This window comes from Agelaius phoeniceus, chromosome W, assembly GCF_051311805.1.
Source record: "Agelaius phoeniceus isolate bAgePho1 chromosome W, bAgePho1.hap1, whole genome shotgun sequence".
Taxonomy (NCBI): domain Eukaryota; kingdom Metazoa; phylum Chordata; class Aves; order Passeriformes; family Icteridae; genus Agelaius; species Agelaius phoeniceus.
Window position 1 is genome coordinate 1817529 of NC_135301.1, and position 19938 is coordinate 1837466.

A 19938-nucleotide genomic window follows, 5' to 3' on the forward strand; every position below is an offset into this window, starting at 1 on the left:
CCCTAAAAGTGGCACAAATAACTTCTTGTAACAGATATTCCAGAGCTTTATCAAGTATGTAGGCTGCTTTAAAAGACAAAAGAATTGCTACAGGGTTGCTTTTGATAGAAAATCTTCTTCTGACTTCAGTAGGAATTGGAAGAGGCCTTTAAGAAGCCTACTGCAAACCAGACATGAACCATGCAAAGCAGAACCTGGCTGAATGAATGCAACTGATGGCAGAGGATTTGTAGGGTCTTCCACGGCCACAAGAACTGCTTGTGCAGGCCCAAGCCAGAAGCTGAGCCCAAATGACACTGAGAAACACCAGCCTTACACTCACATTCTTTTAAGGCAGTTACCAACACAGTTCCTGCTTGGGCACATGGATGAAAATGTGATTCCAATCTGCCCTCCAAATGCAACCTGGTAATTTAAAAGCACACTTAAGTCCATTCAATTGGGAATGATTGAACAAAAAAGAAGCACCACTCATTCTAACTTGATTTTATAAATATGATGCTTCTTGACAGTAAATGAATCTTTCTAAACCCCAGTTAAAATGATTGAACTGCTCAAAGAGGATTCTATTAAGTCCTGCATCAACCAGCCTGCCTTTTTTGTCTTATGAGGCAAATAAACAGATTTACAAGAAAACATTTGGTTGAAAAGTAAAGAGTTTCTTCTAAGAATCAAATCCATTCATGTTTTGAACTCATCTGCCAGCTTCTAGCTCAAGGCAAAAGATTTCTATTAATATTTATTTAATAATACATGTTTAGTATTTTACAAATGCTGTTGCAAATCCATAGACAAGGGTAAAAATCTTAGAAGTTAAAACAGTATTCCAAATCAGAGACCAACAGAGCTGAGTAGCAGCTCTGAAGCAAATTCAGAATCAAGAGAACAATCCTCCAAAGTCCTGCTCTCTGTGGCTTGTAATGGTTTGCCAGCAATGGATCCTTCAAATACAGTTTCCAATAGTTGGTGATTTTCTTGCACTCCTATAACATAAATAACTAGATATTTGTGCAGATGATGAGGTGACAAACATAACTCCTGGGTGAGGATAGTGGGAAAAGTCTCCATTTGTCAGGGTCTAATTCCTCACAGAAGTTTTACATCCTCTGGAACAAAATCAGTGATAGATGGACATGGGACCATGTTCTACCCACTGTGTTTCAGATAAACAGGTAGCTCAAATGATTCTAACATGTGCTATTTCTGCAGTCAAAAATAAACTCTCCAGTTCTTCCTCTAGATGTTTGCTCTTACAAGCATTTGCATAAAATTTCCCTAGCAGGCCATTTTGGACAGACAGTGTCTGCTTGTCCATTATCCTGAATGAGAATGCTTTTCACACAGCAGAATACTAAAAAAATCTAGACACTTCTTTAAAAAAAAGGAAAACGACAATGAAAGAGGAGGTGCAGTGAGCCTACATAGTCACAGATTGGAGAGCAGCATTTTAAAAGGGAAACATTATTTATTGCACTAATACTGTAATTACAATGTCATTTTTGTAGAACAATGACTATTTTGATTAAGGCATTCATCAGCAGCCCCACAGCTGAAAGCACCACAAGTAATGTAGAGATGTTCCAGTGCCCAACCACCCCTGTGAGTGAAAAACCTTTTCCTGATATCCAACCTAAACCTTCTGTGACACAGCTGGAGGCCATTCCCTTGGGTCCTGCCCCTGGCCACGCGAGTGAAGAGATCAGTGCCTGCACCTCCACCTCCCCTGGTGAGGATATTGAAGACCACACTGAGGTCTCCCCTCACTGAGTCTCACCCTTGGATGATCTCAGACACACTGAGGATTGTCAGAAGAGCATTAATAAACTGTTAAACAATCTGTAATTTATTACAGCTCTGGAATTTGTTTTCATACAGGCAGATCCAAGCCAGCATAAATTCAGATAAGGAAGCACGTATTATGTTACCTTGCACACTACAATCTGTTACAGATGAGAGTATTTTATGTAGGTCAGGCACTGCTTCCCTGGAGACAGAGAAAAAGCCATAAGGAAATCAGAGCAGTGTCAGGCCTTATTTCAGTGATCCAGCATACTCCAAAATTTCAATTATGCAGAGATTGTGTCTCTCTGGCCTTGTCTACCAACATACCAACATCAACTCCTCCAAGGCTAAGTGCTGCAGCCCAGACAGGAGACATCTCATGATGCAAACCCAGAGACAACTCCTTGCACTCATGAGGAAACAATAATGTTTTGTCAGTTGGAAAAAGAACAGAAAAATCAAAGTGATGGTAATTTTCAACTCATTGCAACACTGAGCTGCAAAATAAGTTTTTGGGAGCAGAAGGCAGCTCTCTGGCCCTTACAGTGAGAAGAACAATGTTATTAAAAGAAGCAGCCTTGCATTTCTCTCTCCCTTTCCTTAAACAAGTGAAAGAGGGAGAGAGAAAGCTGAAAGAGGGTCTGTGCTTCACTCTGGCTGAAAAACCTCTTTATCTCTAACAGGCGGAAGAAAAAGAATTTCAAGAAGCCAGAAATAAAAATGAGTATTTTGTGTTCTATCTTGCTGTCTCAGGAGATAATTATCTATTCTTACAGTAAGTTCCCCTTTTTTTGCTATTGTACAACGGTATGCTGATATTCTGGCAGCTAAAAGGCTCAAAACACAATGTTACCTCTCCCTTACCTTTCCTAGCAGGGCTCACAATTTATTTTTATAACACACCACCCCATTTTTCACTACCATTATCTACCTAGGAATTCCACTCTTATCAAAAACCTGAGAGATTCTCAAAGAGAACAGAAAGGTGTTAAACTGTGAAGAGATACAGAAAGAAGTACACAAATCACACACAATACTGCATTATAGTAAACAGGTGAAGAGTGTACAATGGAAAAAGAAAATATATGCACTCACAATATATTCACATTATGAATACCTTAATTCCCTTCTGTCTGGAAGGCAGCATAAATGTCCCTATATTCTACTTTGCTCCACAGTGATTTTCCTAATTTAAATAAACCAAGTAATCTAGAAAGGTTTTTCTCATCACACCTGTGAGAAACTGTTCTTACTGAGTCTGGGACCACAGGTAAGCAGGGAAATTTAGCTATCAACTCTGCAAAACTCTGTTGAAAGAACAATCCCAAATTCTACACATCTACCCTTGTCCCAGATTAAGTTCTGTGAAGAGAGCTATTGCTCTTTTTTCCCTCCTCTCTCCTCAAATAAATGTACATGTCTGCAGAGCTGTGGATCTCCTTTCCATGCCATCATCCATGGTTTGGACTGCTTTCCCCCTCTGCAATAAGAAGTAAGCTATATTTTAAATGTAAGCCACCAGTATGGGCTAATTGTTTTCCTTCCTTACCCTGATTCCAAGCTCCACATTCTCTCCTCCGTATACTTCCATGCCTTCATCCAGCAATCCAATCTCTTGGAAGTATTCTCTGTCCACTATGAAGCATCCAAGCAGTGCAGGACTTCTGGAAGAATAAATCATCAGCAACCAAAATTAGCAGATAAATTATGAAGAATTTTATTTTTCAGGCACAGACTGTATTTATCATTGCTAGGTAAAATGATGCAGCAAAACAGATTCTTAAGAAAGTATTTCTCAAAGAGCTTTATTGAGCCTTGCCTTCTGACATTCCTAATTCTAAAGTGAAATGAGCACCATTGAAGGAAATTAGAGTCAAATTATTGGACATAAATATTCACCAGAGCAGTAAGGATTTCAGTGCTAGTAGTGTGAGATCCAGGTGCCCCAGTTTTGTTTCTGGGGCACCAGCCAGTGTAGCCTCTGTCCTTGCTAAGTCCTCAAGGCTCTTGCCTGTGACAATTGCAAATGATGTGCAGTTCTGTGTGTTTAGCCAGAAGCCAGGTTCAGCTAGAGCTAAAAACTTGTGTCTGTAAGCTTACCTAAAGAAAGAGATTATTTCTTGAATAGGACCATCCAGATACATTTTTTTAATACAGAATCAAGCAAAGCCTGCCTTTACCAGCATAACATTAGTCCATTACCCTGAGCCAAACCTAAACAAATCACATAGCTTTACTGGATCAGTAAACTCTACTTATGTCATGGTGGGAACCAACCAATTTTTGCTACACAGAGCAAATTTTAGTCAGGTAAGAGTTCAGCCACAGAGGGTACAATTTCACCTTATGAGTAGAGAAGGATACAGAGTCATTTAGCCTTTTCATTTTTCTCCTACCTTATAATCCACAATTGCAAGAAATAAATATGTCTTTTCAGATTATTATGCTGGCACTCTGGTAATGACAAGATATTAATTAGCAGTACAGAAGAAATCACCCTGCTTTTATGGAGAACACTCAAGCTACAGCTAGTGGACACATCTGCTTTCAAACAGATCATAGGCTGTCTTAATCACAAATTCTACAGTTCTACAGAAATCTATATATGCCTCCAAGTGCTATAGTACCCGTTTTATAACAATGAAAGACCATCTTTGATGTATTTATTAATGAAGAAAATAGCAGTTAACATCAATACAAAACTTATGCTTCATTTATGATAGGTACTTTTGCCTTTGTTGTTGTTTTTAAGTGTTTCTCAGTGCACCTGCTTCCCTTTGCTATAATTCTAAAAGAATAATGGAGGCAGATAGAAACCATCCATCAAGACACATGGCTTTGTTTGTTGGTGTGCTTGTTTTAATTATCCAACACACACATGCAGCATATTGCACTGAATTAAAAAATGTGCCAGGGAAAGAGCTAGGGAACAAACCTGAAATTCATAAAGTACATGCACTGCCCAGTCCTCATGTGGAACAGAGTTTGGGGGTAAAATGGAAAAGTCATTACTTTGTGTTTCACTACTTTTAATTTTAAAAATCATAATGGTTACTCTGTATAATTAATCACAGGATCATAGAATGGCTTGGGCTGGAAAGGACTTGAAAGATCATCTCATTCCAAACCCCAGCCATGAGCAGGTACATCTTCAAACAGATGAGGTTGCTCAGAGCCCCATTCAGCCTGGCTTTGAACACCTCCATGAATGGACATCCATAACCTCCCTGGCAACCTGTTCCAGTGCCTCACCACACTCACAGAGAGAATTTCATCTCAATACCTAACATAACCCTGCCTTCTGTCAGTTTAGAGCTGTTCCCTCTTGCCCTATCACTACCTACTTCTGTCCCTTACCAGTTTTCTTGGAATCACCATTTAGGTACTGGAAGGTGCTGTAAACCTCCCTGGAGCCTTTTCTTCTCCAGGCTGGACAACCCAAACTCTCTCAACCTGTCTTCACAGGAACATTTTTATAGTGTCAACAGAGTTCATTAACAGCAATAACTATTTCTAATGCTGTGGAAATTAACCCCTTTTCACGTTTGTCTTTGGCAAACCTGTTAATTTTTATCTCCTGCTTTCCAATTCTAGGTTCTGTTCATAGGTCAGTGCAGTTCAGAGGGTGTTAAACTGACAGAACCTGAGAAAAGTGCCTGCCTGCCAAGATAGCTGCTGGATGAAAAACAGCTGCCAGTGCTGTTTGAGGTTCTGCTTTCAGGAGGTAAGAACAGCATTCACACTTCCTTTCTGCAGGGAGCTGGAGCACAGGTACCAGTGCCCTCCTTGGAATGAATGTGTGTCTACAAGCAAGGCCTGTACTCTCAGCAGAGCTGCTCAGTGGGTTCAGAGGGTACTACTCCCCTCCCTGAGACAAAGGGATTGTTCTGTACCAGTCTGACAACACTCTGGACATGGGAACAAAGTGCAGACCCAGACTGTCCCAAAGCAAGGACCCAATGCAGCCTTTGCTCACAGTGTCACTGACCAGACATTAACTCCTGGGACACAGCACAGCTGTGCACCTATGTGACAACACTATAAAGAACACAGCTGTCAGGTCAGCTCTGCTTATGCAATGTAACTGCAAAGAAAATTCCATTTCTGGCCCGTAAGCACTAAATTAGCAGGCAAGACATTTGGAGAACGGAGTGCTGCTGAGCAGCCCTGCCTACCACTCCACTTGGGCAGGAAACCTGTTTAAAAAGATCTACTGAAAACAAAAGTTTCCTTTAAAAACATCTACTGAAAACAGGAGTTTTCTTGATGACTGTGTAGGCATCAAGGACATTTAAGTATTTGAAGTTTACAGTCAGTAAAACCTATCACAGCTGAGCCCACTTGCCCCCTGTCACACCCAGGAGAGCTTTTAGACACTGTAATTTAGTTATTTATTACCTTATTGGAGCAGTTGTGTTCTCCAGTTTCCACCAGGACTTAGGAGGGTTCAGATACCTGCACCACAGCTCCCAGTCAAAGCCTTGTGCTGAGAGGGGATACTCCTCTATTTCAAAATTATCATACTTAATGTTATCGAATGATGGAGAAATTACTCTTTTCCTGTTTTCTTTTATCCTGGTGAGCACTGGTTCAGCCCTAAAAAAAAAGAAATACACTGTTAAGATTACACCACTGCAAGCATAGCACTGATGGAAATCATGGAGTAGTTTGGTTTGGAAGGAGCCCTTAAAGAGTATTTAGTCCACCACCAAATAAACAATATAGCAGCTAATGCTGTATTTTTCAGAAGGAGCAAAGTCTAAAGCTGTTACCCATTCAGAGCCCTTTCTGCCCCAAAATAATACACTGCAACATATTCTCTAGGAGGCTCTGTTGTTAACCTTGATTTGAGCTGGTGGATGGAAGAAATGAGTATCTGCATATCATAGAGCATTTATACCCTTGCTACCCAGTAATGATAACTTCAGGCTTGCAACACTATCAAGGACATCAGGAGCAGAGTTAATAATAGATCTATCCTAGAGACAGAAGCTCTTGCCATTTTACCTCACTTTTACTTAAGGAGCAAGGGAGATATTAAATCCAGACTGAACACGGTAAAACACATTATTTTAGTTATGTTTACTTTTGCAGAGTGGCCAAAATAACCAAAATAACGCTTCTTGGTTTACACTGTAGAGTGTAAAAGAAACATAATATTTTTTAATGAAGATACATTCACCCTCATGGGCAAAGGGCTACATTACTGGAGGAGATTTTTAATGTGCAGTTCTCTAATATGATTTAACTACCTTGTAACTAGATCAGCAGATTACTCAAACCATAAAAATGTATCTAGATCATCTTACACAGCACAAACACATTTTTCCTGCTTGTTATTAAGTATATGAGATAAGTGAAACAATTATCCCTCACACATCAGGTTCACAAGCAGGGTTAACCCTCACCTCCCTGAAAGTGCTCAGCAGAGTATTTTTGCCAGCCTCGGAGACTGACAAGCATAAATGTATCTACACATGTACAGCATATACAGATATATATACAAGTACTTGAAAAATAATAGGCATATATATAAAACCACAAGCAGAAAGGAAAGTATTACCTCACACCTCACCCCGCGCCACAGCCAAAAGCAAAGGAGCCGCAAGGGGAAGCAGCACGGGCGGGCCGTAAACACCCCCTCAGAGACGTTCTCCTCTTAAAACACGAAACATAACTTTCCTGAGAAACAGGACGGAAGAAGCACCTGCCAGCCGCACGCGTTCCCAGCGAACAAAGACCCACCAAGCTGCCGGAGCCCGCCAGCACCTTCCGGCAGGCGTGAGGAACGGGGCCCCAGCCACACCCTCACAGTCGAGCAGCACTGAGCAAAGGAGCTAAAAAGCCTCTAAAAGGGACGGAACGCCGCCCGCTCACAGCTGCCGCCCACCCCCGCAGAAGTCCTCAAAAGAACGAGGAACAGCTGCGCCCCACAGGTCCCCACCCTGCTGAGGATTTCTGAGGGCGGGCACCCGTGAGGGGAGGGCTCTTCCCGCCCTCAGAGGCCTGAAAACGGGCGGGAAGCCGTGAGGGGGCAGCGTTTCCGCCCTCAGCCTCGCCTCCGGGTCGGCGAACAGATGGACACGGACCGGCGGAGACTTCCGGGTGTCTGCGCATGGCAAGTTAATTTTTTTTGCTATCTTTTTGTGCGTTTTTTTTTTTCTGTGTGTTTGGATTTTTGTTTTGGTTTGTTTTTGAGTTTTGCCCCCAAAGCCTCCTCAGAGCCCTGCGGGGGGAGCCGGGTCCGTCCTGACGGAGGTGAGGGTGAACCAACCCTTCCGTGGGGTGCCTCCCTCAGACCCCAAACCAAAATAAAACACCCTCAGAAAGCCTTGTTAAACACAACGAACAGAACGGCCTTTCAGGTGTTCTTAGAATATTTCAGGAGAATCTTTTCCAATATTTCTCGAATATAAGAACTGTTCCTCAAATGGTAGAAGGCCAATCAGCACAAAAAAGTGGTTTAAAACCAAGTTGGCATCACTAGATTCTCAGTCTAAGTAAGCTCTGAGAAAATATGAAGAGAGTGATAACAATGATTTGCATTGCTTGTGCAAAGTCTGCTAGAACAAGTGTGAATGGGTTTCTTTGTTGTAGAAAACTGTTGAAATGGAACAGAGAAATACCATGGCAGCATTGGTGTGGAACTTAGGAAAGAAATGGGTTGATTTATAGAATGTGTGCAGGTGTTTATTCTGTGGGGTTTTTCGTAAAGCAAGTTATATTTATAAAGCATGAATTTTATTTTAAAAACTTGAAGAAATGGGGAAAAGCAGAAACTGACAATCCGCTTTAAATCTAACGTAGCATCTCCAACACCAAATGCTATCTTATGCAATGTTTGCTTTCCTAAGTAATTTAACCAATACATTTTGACACGTGCTGTCTATTATCCATCTCCTGCATGTTTAATGACTGCTCTATAGTTAGAAGTCTGGAGGATTCTAGGAAATTTCTTCTACATGGTTTACGAATCATCTTACTTAAACCCCAATTGTCCCCATTTTCAGTCTGAACCTGCAGCAGTCTGTGGCAGTTTCATGGCAGAGTTGCTTTGTTGCAGTCTCACAGGCTCTCATCTTTAGTAAAAGACAAGGAATTGGTTTGCATGTCCCATTTTTCTCTGATGGTGTTGCAAGCAAATCCTTTTTACTTCAGTCTGGCTGCTTTTCACATATTTAAAAATGTGCTCTTGCTTTTGATTGCTTCTCAAACATCTCTGTTAGTGTTTTACCCATTATATTCTGCATTTGTGATTTTTCTCCATTCAGACCCAACTAACTTTACTTTTTAAAGGGGTAGTTTTATTCATGATGATTCCCAGCCAGATGTCATTTCCTGACCTAAGCATTCCCCAGCACCTCTTAGATTTCCCAGATATTAATGAAAGTACTATCTTGGTATATAAAACTGGCACTTGTTTCTAGCAGCTGAGGTATTAATGATAGATGGAGTAGGTTATTTTACCCCAAGGTGTTGCTCTAATTCCAAATAAATGTGTGCTTTTCTTTTTTGTGCTGTCTCTTCACTTTTGCCCTGAGCTCCTGGTCCAGGTTCAGGAGAATGAGCTGCAGTGCTACACTGATAGATCGTTGTGTCTAACAGCAGATACAAGGAAGCTTTTAGTAACTCTAAAGCTTCCCTGTCGTTCAAGGCATCGTTTTCCTTGTATGTGTCCCAAACATGGGAAACACAGCTGGAAATACCAGTGTAGGAACATGGGAAGCTTCTGCCCAGCCGTTTAACCAGTTCAGTTTAGCTCTGTGCTGATGGAACTGTGAGATGTGTTTTCTTTGCATTCCTAATGAGCACAGAACAGAGGGGAAGGCTGCTAGTTTAAAGCAAAAAGCTTATTTTTAAAAGTCTGTGGTAATTCCTCACTCTTAAAGAAGTTTACTGTGGTCTATGAGTGTGTGTGGAAAGAAGGTTTGGGTTGTTTGGGTTGTTTGTTTGTTTGTTTTTCTTTGCTTGCATGTTGCTGACCTAACATTCTACATAATTCCAGTGTGTTTTCAAAGGTTCTTGCTAGATTTGAAAAGTTTCCAGAGAAGAAATTGTCTGGTCTAGAGTATGAGTTTCATCTAACTGTAGAGGAAAGATCTTATGAGATTTGTAATACTCTCTCAGGTTCTGAAAAACCTTTAGATCAATTTTATACTGATAACTGGGTTTAATACTCTGCTTTTCATTCACAAAAAACAAAAACTTGGGTTAAAATTCATGTGTTGCAAAGTAGGTCTACCTCGGTTTATTGGTTCTGTCAAAAACCTTACTGTGTACTAACAGATATGTAATGTCCTTTTGAAACCCTGTCCATGAATTCCATGTTGGAATCCCCTAGTTCAGGAAAGCCTTTTTGGAGAGTCTTGGTGAGACAATTTTGTGTGAAAGCTTAACGTGTAACCATTTCATCCCTCCAGTGTTACCTGTGCAGATTGGCAGTGGCATTGCACTCTAGGTCTGCTGAATCCATTTCCTGTGCACAGAAACCATAACAGTCACTTGTAGGTGGAGTAGGTCAGGAGTGTGGACATGGGAAGTGCAGGGGGTGGTGCCAAAAGGAGGAGAAGAAGAGAAATGAGGAATGTAAGGAACAGCTCTCTGGCTTTAGCTGTGGGTGTCCCTGAAGGCTGCTCGAGCAGTGCAGCCACACGTGAGGGAAAGGCTTTCCCTGCAGCCACAGCACCCAGGCCATCATCACACAGGAAACTTCCAAGCACTGCTGAACTTGGTTGTGTCAATGCCAAACTGCTGGATCGATTGATGGGCCAGAAGTGGCAGCTTGGGGAAATATTTGGCCATCCTCTAAAGGAGAAAAGTGAGGGCATAAAACTGGCGGTGAGAGGGTGATTGTTCATTAGAGACTGTGTGATGTAAGAGGTTTAAAAATGGCTTGTTCCTGAGTCAGTGGAGCTTCTCTGAGGCAATCTTCTCACGCATGTTCTCTGGTGCTTTTTGGTATCAATGCCATTATTCTCCAATGCAGCATTCAGTTGGGCTGCAGGTTTTAGTATTGCTTAGGTAATCAGAGCTTTGAGAATGTATTTCTGGACTGGAGTAGATCTGCTGGTGTTGACATCTTTGAAAAGGTTGGCTGCTTGAAATTCAGTTTTGCCTGGGTGATCCTGCCATTTTCTAGGGAAAAGGAAAGTGTGATATTAGCCATTTTTAACATTTTGTTACAGAGTATTTATTATGAAATTGTGACCGTGTTCACAGGGGTTCTTGGATGAGGGAAAAGACGAGGATCTGACTCCATGTTTCAGAAGGCTTGATTTATTGTTTTATGATATATATTACATTAAAACTGTACTTAAAGAATAGAAGATAAGGTTTCATCAGAAGGCTGGCTAAGAATAGAAAGGAATGATAACAAAGGCTTCTGTCTTGGACAGAGAGTCTGAGCCAGCTGACTGTGATTGGCCATTAATTAGAAACAACCACATGAGACCACCCACAGATTTACCTGTTGCATTCCACAGCAGCAGATAATCGTTGTTTACATTTTGCTCCTGAGGCCTCTCAGCTTCTCAGGAGGAAAAATCCTAAAGAAAGGGCTTTGCATAAAAGATGACACCTTGAGTATTCTGTATTTCAACCAATTATTACTTGGGATGCATTTTGCTTTTGAATTCACGGGATGATGTTTAATTTAATATTCAGTCAGAAGTACTCGGTGCTGTTTACCATGACAACCAAAAACAATGAATAATATATTTATGTCATCCATTAATAACCATCCAGCCATTTAAAAGTTTCATCCTAATGCATTCTGGAAATCTGCAAATTAATTATGGAAAACCCTGAATGAATATAAAATTGAAATGCTGAAGAATTTAAATGATGCAATTAAATGCTATTGCATGTAACTCCAAGTTATTTTCTTCTAATACTTACTCATCAGTCTTAATTTCAATACCAGCGTTTAGCAACAGAATCAGCTCTTATATCATCTCGAAACACTGGAATTTCAAGTCAAGATTGTGTTCTTTTTCCTTTGGTTGCATTATTTCCAGGCACAAATTGAAAGCCTTTATTTAAACAAAAGTGGTCTTTTTAAAGACAGATTACAATGCTCATCAAATTAAGGAGGTTGAGGTCAGAGGTGTCAATTCTTGTTTTTTAAAAAACCCCAATGAACCCAGTCATGGGAACTGGTCTCCAATCACAGCTACCTAAAAATCCTGATTAAACTCTGTGGTGCTGGCAAATCCATGCATAGCTAGTACTAATAAGTAAGATTTGCTGACCAGGCTGCCTGAGAAGTTCATATGTACATAAATATCTTTATCCTTATCACAGTTAATGACCTGACAATAGCCATTGAAGAATAGTTTGTGCCAAAACTAACTTAGACTGTAAAATCCTGAATGAACAAGAGGTCATGCAAACTGTATCCCAGTTAAAAACCAGCACAGTGGTGCAGAAAATCAAAGCTGTTGGGTGTGTACATTGGGTGTGCAGTGAAATCTTCAGGCAGGTCAATTGCTTTGAAAATGAAAAAAAATTGTGATTTGAGGGAAGGGCCAATTTTAACAGCAAGAGAGAGAGGGTATAGGATCCCAAGGAAAAATAGCTTGAAGCATCAGGAAATCTTTTATTTGCTTATTTCTGTTTGTTTCACTGATATCAATGCTTTTGTATAAGCTCAATCATTTTGACCAAGGCCAAATGACTGTGCTTAGGTAGTTCTGTTTTAGGTACTATAAAATCTGAGAAATAAAACACTCTGCAGGAATGTATTTTTTATCAGAAGTTCCACTTTGTGTATCCCTTTAAATCAGCAATTAAGGGGAGTGAGACAGTTTAAAATCTCTTCATAGTCTGGACTGGAAGGCAGCCCAGGAAACTGAACAATGTCACCTCACTGAGTCACCCTCACTGCTGACAAATCAGCCTGGAAATCCAGGTTCTGAGCCAAAACAAGGAGAACAGAAAATAAAAGCCCAGGTGAAGACAAACAGTAGAGTAGGCAGGGCTGAAATGTTTTTTACTAGGCAATCTTGAAAATAATTTTGTTTAAATAATCTGATTTAAACTCTAGAGAGAATGTTTTCTTGAGGGTAAATTCATTGAAACAAACATTTTGAAAAACAAGTCATGAAGGGTATCCATCTTATAGAAAACAGATTTTTTTTTTTCTGTATTGTTTTCCTTCTCTTTTCATGAACAACAGTAAAATACATGTATTACATGTAAATGATCAGATTTGGCCGTTTCAAGCCAAATTTAATCCAACTAAATATGTGGGGGAAAAAGTAATAACAAAGTGAAGCAGGTTTTTTAAATTATGTGGTTTTCATCAAATAATGCTTATTTTGACATTCCATTATCTGGTCGTGTATTTTGGGACAAAAACCATTAATTATTTCTCATATATCCTTAAATAAAACCAGCCCAAGTCTCTCAGTACAAACACTCCTGCTTTAAATTCTGAGACCCTGAGTGTTTCATGCAGTTTTGCAGTAATACAGGTTTTTTGGAATATCTGATTATGTCCTTACATTGTTTTATATGTATCAGAGGAAATCTAACATTTGATCAAGGTGCTGACTGTGATTTTTTCATTTGATAGCTGTCATAAAATTTCTGTATGACATTATTTGGCCTGGGGTTTTCATTGATTAGTTTTGATTAGATTTTGGGGGTTCCTTTTGTTTTTTAAATTTAGTAAAAAAAATCTGCTTTTATTCTAATTCTCCTATCATTTTGAGAGCAGAGCAGTGAGTCGGGCAGTACTCCAAGCTTACAGAGCTGTGTTGTTGCTGATAACAAGGGGAGGTTTTCTCTTTCTCTTTCAGTGCACGAGAGGGGAGTGCTGGAACCCTTGGCAGGAGGAAGCCCTTCCCTGACACACGGACGTTGGCCGAGCGCTGTGGAACAGCCCCGGGCTCTGCTGGAAAGGTAATCCACGTCTGGGCTCAGTCCCAGCAGAGCTGTGCAACCCCATCAGGAGCACGGGGATCAATATTCACCTTCCTTCCCTGATCCCCCACCACCGAGGCTTTCTGCATGCAGGGCCTTAGCCTTTGCACCAGTGTATGGATCTGTCCATGTAGGATCTAGCTTGCCTCAGGGGCACTACGAATACAACATTGCACAAGTCCTGCCGTATCAATATTCATTTGTTTTTATTGATTAGTTGGCACTTGTAAATTCTGGGTACTGAATTAATGGGTGCTGAATAACTACTTTGATTAATGAAGCTAAAATTGGCTTTAGCATCCTACACTAACTACAGACATTTTTTTCTATTACAAAGCTAATTATTTCTTTTTTTATGATCTGCAGCTAATTTACTTATTTGCTGATCCTTGGCACCTCACTGGAAGCCACAGAGTAATGAAAGAGAAGCTATTTATAAAGGTTCCTAATTTACAGTATTACACAAGAGCATCCTTACTCTAACTCCATATTTAAACATTAGAGTTAATAAGTGAATTTCACCAAATGACTGCATTTCAGAGGGTAAAATTTTAGAAGATTAATTTGAGGTGCTGCCTCTTTTACCACTGTTTTGGCACATTTTGTATGTGTCTTATTCATGCACGTAGTTATTAGTGGAGACACAGCATAAGGTAGGTGAACACATTCTTGAATGTGTGCTCTGACACACAGTCCACGTGTCATGGTGGTGTTGTCTTTGCTATTTCCTTTTTGCACAGAAGTTCTTTGTCTGATTTTTATTGAACCATATCTTTTGGAAAAGATATATTTTCCTTTCTTCCTTGGTAAGTATAATGGGGCCCATTTTTTCTTTTTTTGGAGCCTTCTCTACACAATAAAAACCCCAGTGGAGGCGGACAGTGCTCATCCTCCATAGCTGGTCTGGGGCCTAAGCAGCAGCATTATGAGAGTCACTAGCAATGTGTGTAAGAAACAACTCACCACAAGGGAAAATGAGACACAGGCACAGAAATCCCAGATCTGTTTAGCAAACTACTTTTTTAGAGCTGCTTGGAGAATGTGACATGCAGTGGTGACGTCCTTGTGTCAGGTAATGCAGGTGACCAGCACAGACACAGCAGGAGATGAGGACTCCAGACTGTCAAGCACTTGCACTGTGGGGGTATAAAAACCCAGGGGTTCCTTTGTTTGGGGCTCCTCATTGCAGGCACCAGACTGGAGCTGCTCTTTTTCTTATTGCACCATGAATAAAGTATTTTAAGGGTCGTGATGTCTGAGGCTCTCCTGTGGGGATCCCGGGATGGAGCCGGTGAAGAGACCTGGTCTGGCTGTGAGTGTGGAGGGCACAGGTGAGAAGGGGCCTCAGTCTCAGTGCAGGAGTGACTCCAGGATGTCCAGACAGGCATGGTGCCTTAGCAACTGCAGTTCACACCTCTCAAGGTTTTCATTAACTTTCATGGGAGAAGTAGCCCAGGTAAGGGCTAACAATCTATGGATGAGGGCTCTGTTAGTTAAGTGAAAAGGGAGATGTGCTGTGCAAAACTTCTTTGTTTATTGCTTTTGCTGACTGGCTGGAAGTGGGGTCACAGTAAGCTCGGAGGGCTTGATATGAATGAAATAATTTAACCAGAAAATACATTGTAGGGAGATAGAATATAAGAAAATAAAGGTAGTATAGAAAGTAATCTTAGCCCTTAAGGAGTTGCAGCTGAGCCAATTATTAGAGATTGGCAACAGGCCTGACTTTACCAGGCCAGAGCTGTAGCCAATAATAAGAAGAGTGTTATAAAAGAGTGGATTGGTTGGTTGAGGGGAACTGTAGTCAGTTGGCTGCTGTGAGAAGAAGGAAGAGTCAGTGCTTAGAGGAGCTGCCTACGAGAAACATCAAGGAGGTACAAAACTCTAGCAATACGGAACTTTTGTAATATAATGACAACAAAGCATCTTAAGGAAGGTGACTCTGCAAAATGCCATCCTTAACCAATCTCACATTTGTGCCTTTAATAGTTGTTATTAAAGTGTGATTTTACGTAAATGAAGATGTATATGGTTTCCGGATTGATGGAACTCAAGCATGGGATTACTGTAATTTTGCACAAAAATGCACCAAGGTATTCTCAGCCAGCATCAGAATTAATGAATGAAAGCAAATAATTTCAGTTCTTGGGGCCATCACAACTTCAGTGATATTGGGAAATCTCCCAGTGGCACAGGGCCATGAGATGGTGGCAGCATTCCCTTAGTGCTGCTGGCACCACGAGGGGTGGCTGCACAGCCGTGTGTCCTTTGTGCTGGCTCACTGATTGCTGTGGCTGGGGATGCGTTGACATGAGCAAGAGCAACAGTCTCTTTTAGGAAGTTCAGGAGCCGTAGGTTATCAAATATGGTTTATATTGGCTAATTTAACTGTTGAATAAAATGTAGGTGATATCTGCAATTCCTGTGCCAGGAAGCGGGTGTAGAAGTGCAAAAACGCTTGGATTTTAGCGTATGGCGTTATACATCCCAGTACAGTGTGTGTAGGAAGGTGGATGCCAGTTCACACACATTTTCAAAAGCAGGGATGACTAACTGTCAGGCTGGAGAGCAGAAGTCAAAGTTTGCTTCTGTAATGGGCTGTGCAGAGTAGCAATATTTTTGTTCAGGTCTCTAGTAACCTGTGCATTAGGAATAAAAATTACAACTTAGCTGTTTAGGAGTCAACAAAGAACACCTGCTGTCCTGTTTCTCTGTGAGCAAGGGCTGAGCTGGTGAGTAATGACTTCTGGATCAATGCTGATTTTTATTTGCTATTTCCTGATGCTAAGCATGAGTCTCCTTCACTTTCACTGCTTGAAGTACGTATGCCTTCACTGCTCTGTTTTTCATGATTTCTGCCTTCCCACTGAAGCTTGATCCTTTTAACAAGACCTGTATGGGGTAGTTTGCAGTAAAAAGTATGGATTGTTTTTGGGAATCTACTTGTTTCTGACTTGCACCTATTGCACTGAGCCATGTTTGTAAATGTGAAGCTGAAACGTTAGCAATATTGCAATACTGTACATTTTTACTTGTTATTCAGAAGTACTATTAATAGTGTCCTGTTTATGGATGACTAAGCAAAAAAATTGAAATGCAAGTGAAAAAAAAATTGGCTAAGAAAGAGCAAAGTCTTGCCCACATATGCTTTAAAATAACAGTGTTCTGAGTGGTGGCCCCAGGCAAATAGTTCGACGTGGAGTGATGGGAGCAGACTACTGGAAGTAATTATAAAAAATTGATGAGTTGATAACATAATGCTATAAAGCACCAGCTTCATCTGTAGCTTTTTAGAGTACAGGAAACTTTGACCCAAAAAGGTTTAGAATGGCTGGAAGGCATTTGATTGAAAAAAGGGGAGCTATAAAGCTTAAAATAAGAGGCAGATTCAAGTGCTGGTAAAGTTATCATTTTAACTGAGCTGACTTTTAGTAGACTGAATTCCTGTAAACCATCTAGTGCATAAAAATAAAGCAAAATGGTAACTGAAACTATATTTTGTAGCACAACATCTTTTATTTCAGTATAAGTAAAGGACAGTTTGAACAGTAGAAGTGGAATTTTTAGAGGAAGGGTTTTGCTTTAATGCAAGTTTGGAGACTAGAATGTCAGTGGTGAACAGTTTGAGAAAAGCGAACATCTTTGATTTGAAGCTATCAGGATTTTTTGTTCCTCCTTGTAGAGAAGAAAATAACCAGAATAGGTCACTAAGGTTCCTTTGAAGTGCTCTAGCAAGTTATGAACTGCACATGTTGGTAACTGTCTGCGTAGCAAAAGTGCTTTCCTTTTAGGAAGTGGGTGAGAGAAATAATTTGAAATTTTCATTTGCAAGATGATGTTCATGGTAGAAATGGCTATAAGTTGTCCTGATCTTTCTAAAAAATATTTCATTGACAGACCTTGTCCAGATCAGGAAAAAGAGTCACTAACAATCTCAATTCACAAAAATATGTTTAAAAGACCATTAGTACTTTAAACCAAGTTTAGAGGTATTCACTTTCAACCTACCGTTGCTCTTGTTCCTTTTTGCAATAATAATAACTTCAATAATAATAATTTCTGTTCCATATTCCTGTTTATTGCTGTATATATGGTATATATATATATACCATAGCTATGCTTCTTTATTTATTGCTGTAACAAACACCCAGGAAAATTGTGCAGTACCTTATTCTAAATGATATAGTAACCTGGCCAAAAAAAGAAATTAATTCACACTGTGCATACAGTCTGAGTGAAAAGAGCACAGCTCTCGTTTTGGTAGGTAATGCAGATTGGTACAAGGTTAAGAAACAGGTTACCTTTACAACCTTACAATTTTTGTGAAAGTGTTAGCACTTAAAAAAATTTTTTCTGCTTGGTTTTTTAAGATGTAGTGAGACTGCAGGAGTTGGAGGCATGCCAACTTGTCTTGCGCAGGAACAGGTGAAAATGATTTTAAAAGCAATATTTGTGTTTTACTTCATTAGCTTTCTCTTACTTACTGGTATTCAGACTTGGTTCCTACTCATGCTTACCTGCACACCACCACCAAAAATCCCCCACACATTCCCTAGCCCTGTGAGCTCCCAGGAAAGCGCTGCAGGAATTCATCAATGGAATGAACAGCTGTCTGAAGGCTGCCCACACCTGCACAGGGAACTGGGGTTTAGCTCTTATCCCACCATGCTTACTGTCTCCTGCTTGGCACAGATCCTTGCCTTTGTTCTGGCTGTCAGAGCTGCAGGAGGAAGGTTGGTTCCAGAGGGAAGTTTGTGCTTCCTGGGTTCTTTGCACCAGGCAGAGAATTCTGTCATTGCTGGGAGCTTGGCCATCAGCAGAGCAGAGGGACTGATCTCCTGGGGCTGGGGTCAGCGTGATCCAGGGACAGGGATACCAGCAGTCAAAATAGAATCCCAGATGTGTTGTTTGGTAATGTGGGAATCCCAGCAATGAACATCTGAAAGGTGCTTTTCAGAGAAGGATTCTCTTTTACCAGAGTTTCCATTCAGAGGTTTATAAGGCCTGGTGCTTGTTTTGGAGTTTGCTAATCTTCGATTTTCTCTGGCAATTAAAATGTGCACAGTCAGTGATGGAAATAGAACAATTAAGGTTGTGTAAAGACCTGGCCTACTCAGATTTTTCTTGGAGAGAAAAGAGGTGTGGGAGGGGAATTAGCTAAAGAAGGCAGTACTTCTGTCACCTACAGCCTACATGAAAACTCTTGCTTATTTAAAGAAATAAGCTGTCACTGTAACTTTGGTGGATGGGGCCCAAAAGGAGGATGAAATTCAGGCACTTTTTCATACACTTGTGGCATAATGAGTGGCTGTACTTCTGGCAGGGTATCACAGTACATAAAGTAAGTTCAGGTTACCTGTAATCTTGATATCACAAATGATCTAGTATGGGTCATAAATCCTGTAAATTTGAGGTTGCCTAAAATAGAGAGCAAAATGATCAGTCATTCTCATGAGCTGACCTAGCCTGGGTAATCACAAGGAAGAGTTGTGACAGGAACTAAAGGAAAATGGGGTTCATTGAATCTTTTATAAATTGATAAACTCTTGCAGCTTTAAAGGAATGACCCTTTCAAAGCAAAATAATGAAATCCATCTCTTGTCAGTTTGGGGAGATTTATAATTGTAAGCTGATGAATTTTAGCAATGCTGTCAGTCTGCTTTTCAGATCAATGCCAATGAAATATTTTGTTTACAATTTAGCCTCCAGCTCCCCTGAAATTTGTGAGTTTTAATACCAGAAGTAGTTATGTCTAACTCTATCGATCCACTGGTAAATTAAATGGTAAACAAAAGCAACCTTATTATTTTGTCAAAATGCTCTCAATAGGAAGCAAAACTCTTTATTAAAACAGGATATGTTACACTGAAATGAAAAGGAAGTTTCATTTCAAGAACCATCTTCTAAAAAACAGAGCAAGACCTTCACACAGCTAGATTTATTTGATGGGAATAGTACAAAGGTAATAAAACTGCAATTGTATATTGAATTTCTTTTCCCTGGAATAAAGACAAAGGACCTAAAAAAAGATCTAAGACCTACCTAAAATGCACATATGATAAATTTGCTCCAGCAATGTATTTTCTTTTTTTTCCTTCAAGTAGCTAATGAATAACTTTTCTTTTTGAAATTTTAGGGCTTATGTATTTCTATTTCATGTCGAATCCCCTACTGATCTCTGAAATATGTTGTGCAAACATACATTGTATGTAGGTTATATATTCACAGTGA

The 19938-nt window shown here is 40.2% G+C and overlaps 1 long non-coding RNA gene across 1 annotated transcript; it reads right to left on the reverse strand.

Moving 5' to 3' along the window:
- Positions 1 to 3365: 3365 nt before the first annotated feature.
- Positions 3366 to 7860, reverse strand: LOC143696636 (uncharacterized). Its single transcript, XR_013186029.1, has 3 exons — positions 7346 to 7860; positions 6181 to 6378; positions 3366 to 3446 (listed from the first exon to the last, which is right to left on the reverse strand). It is a non-coding gene; the product is annotated as an uncharacterized LOC143696636 (long non-coding RNA).
- Positions 7861 to 19938: the final 12078 nt, after the last annotated feature.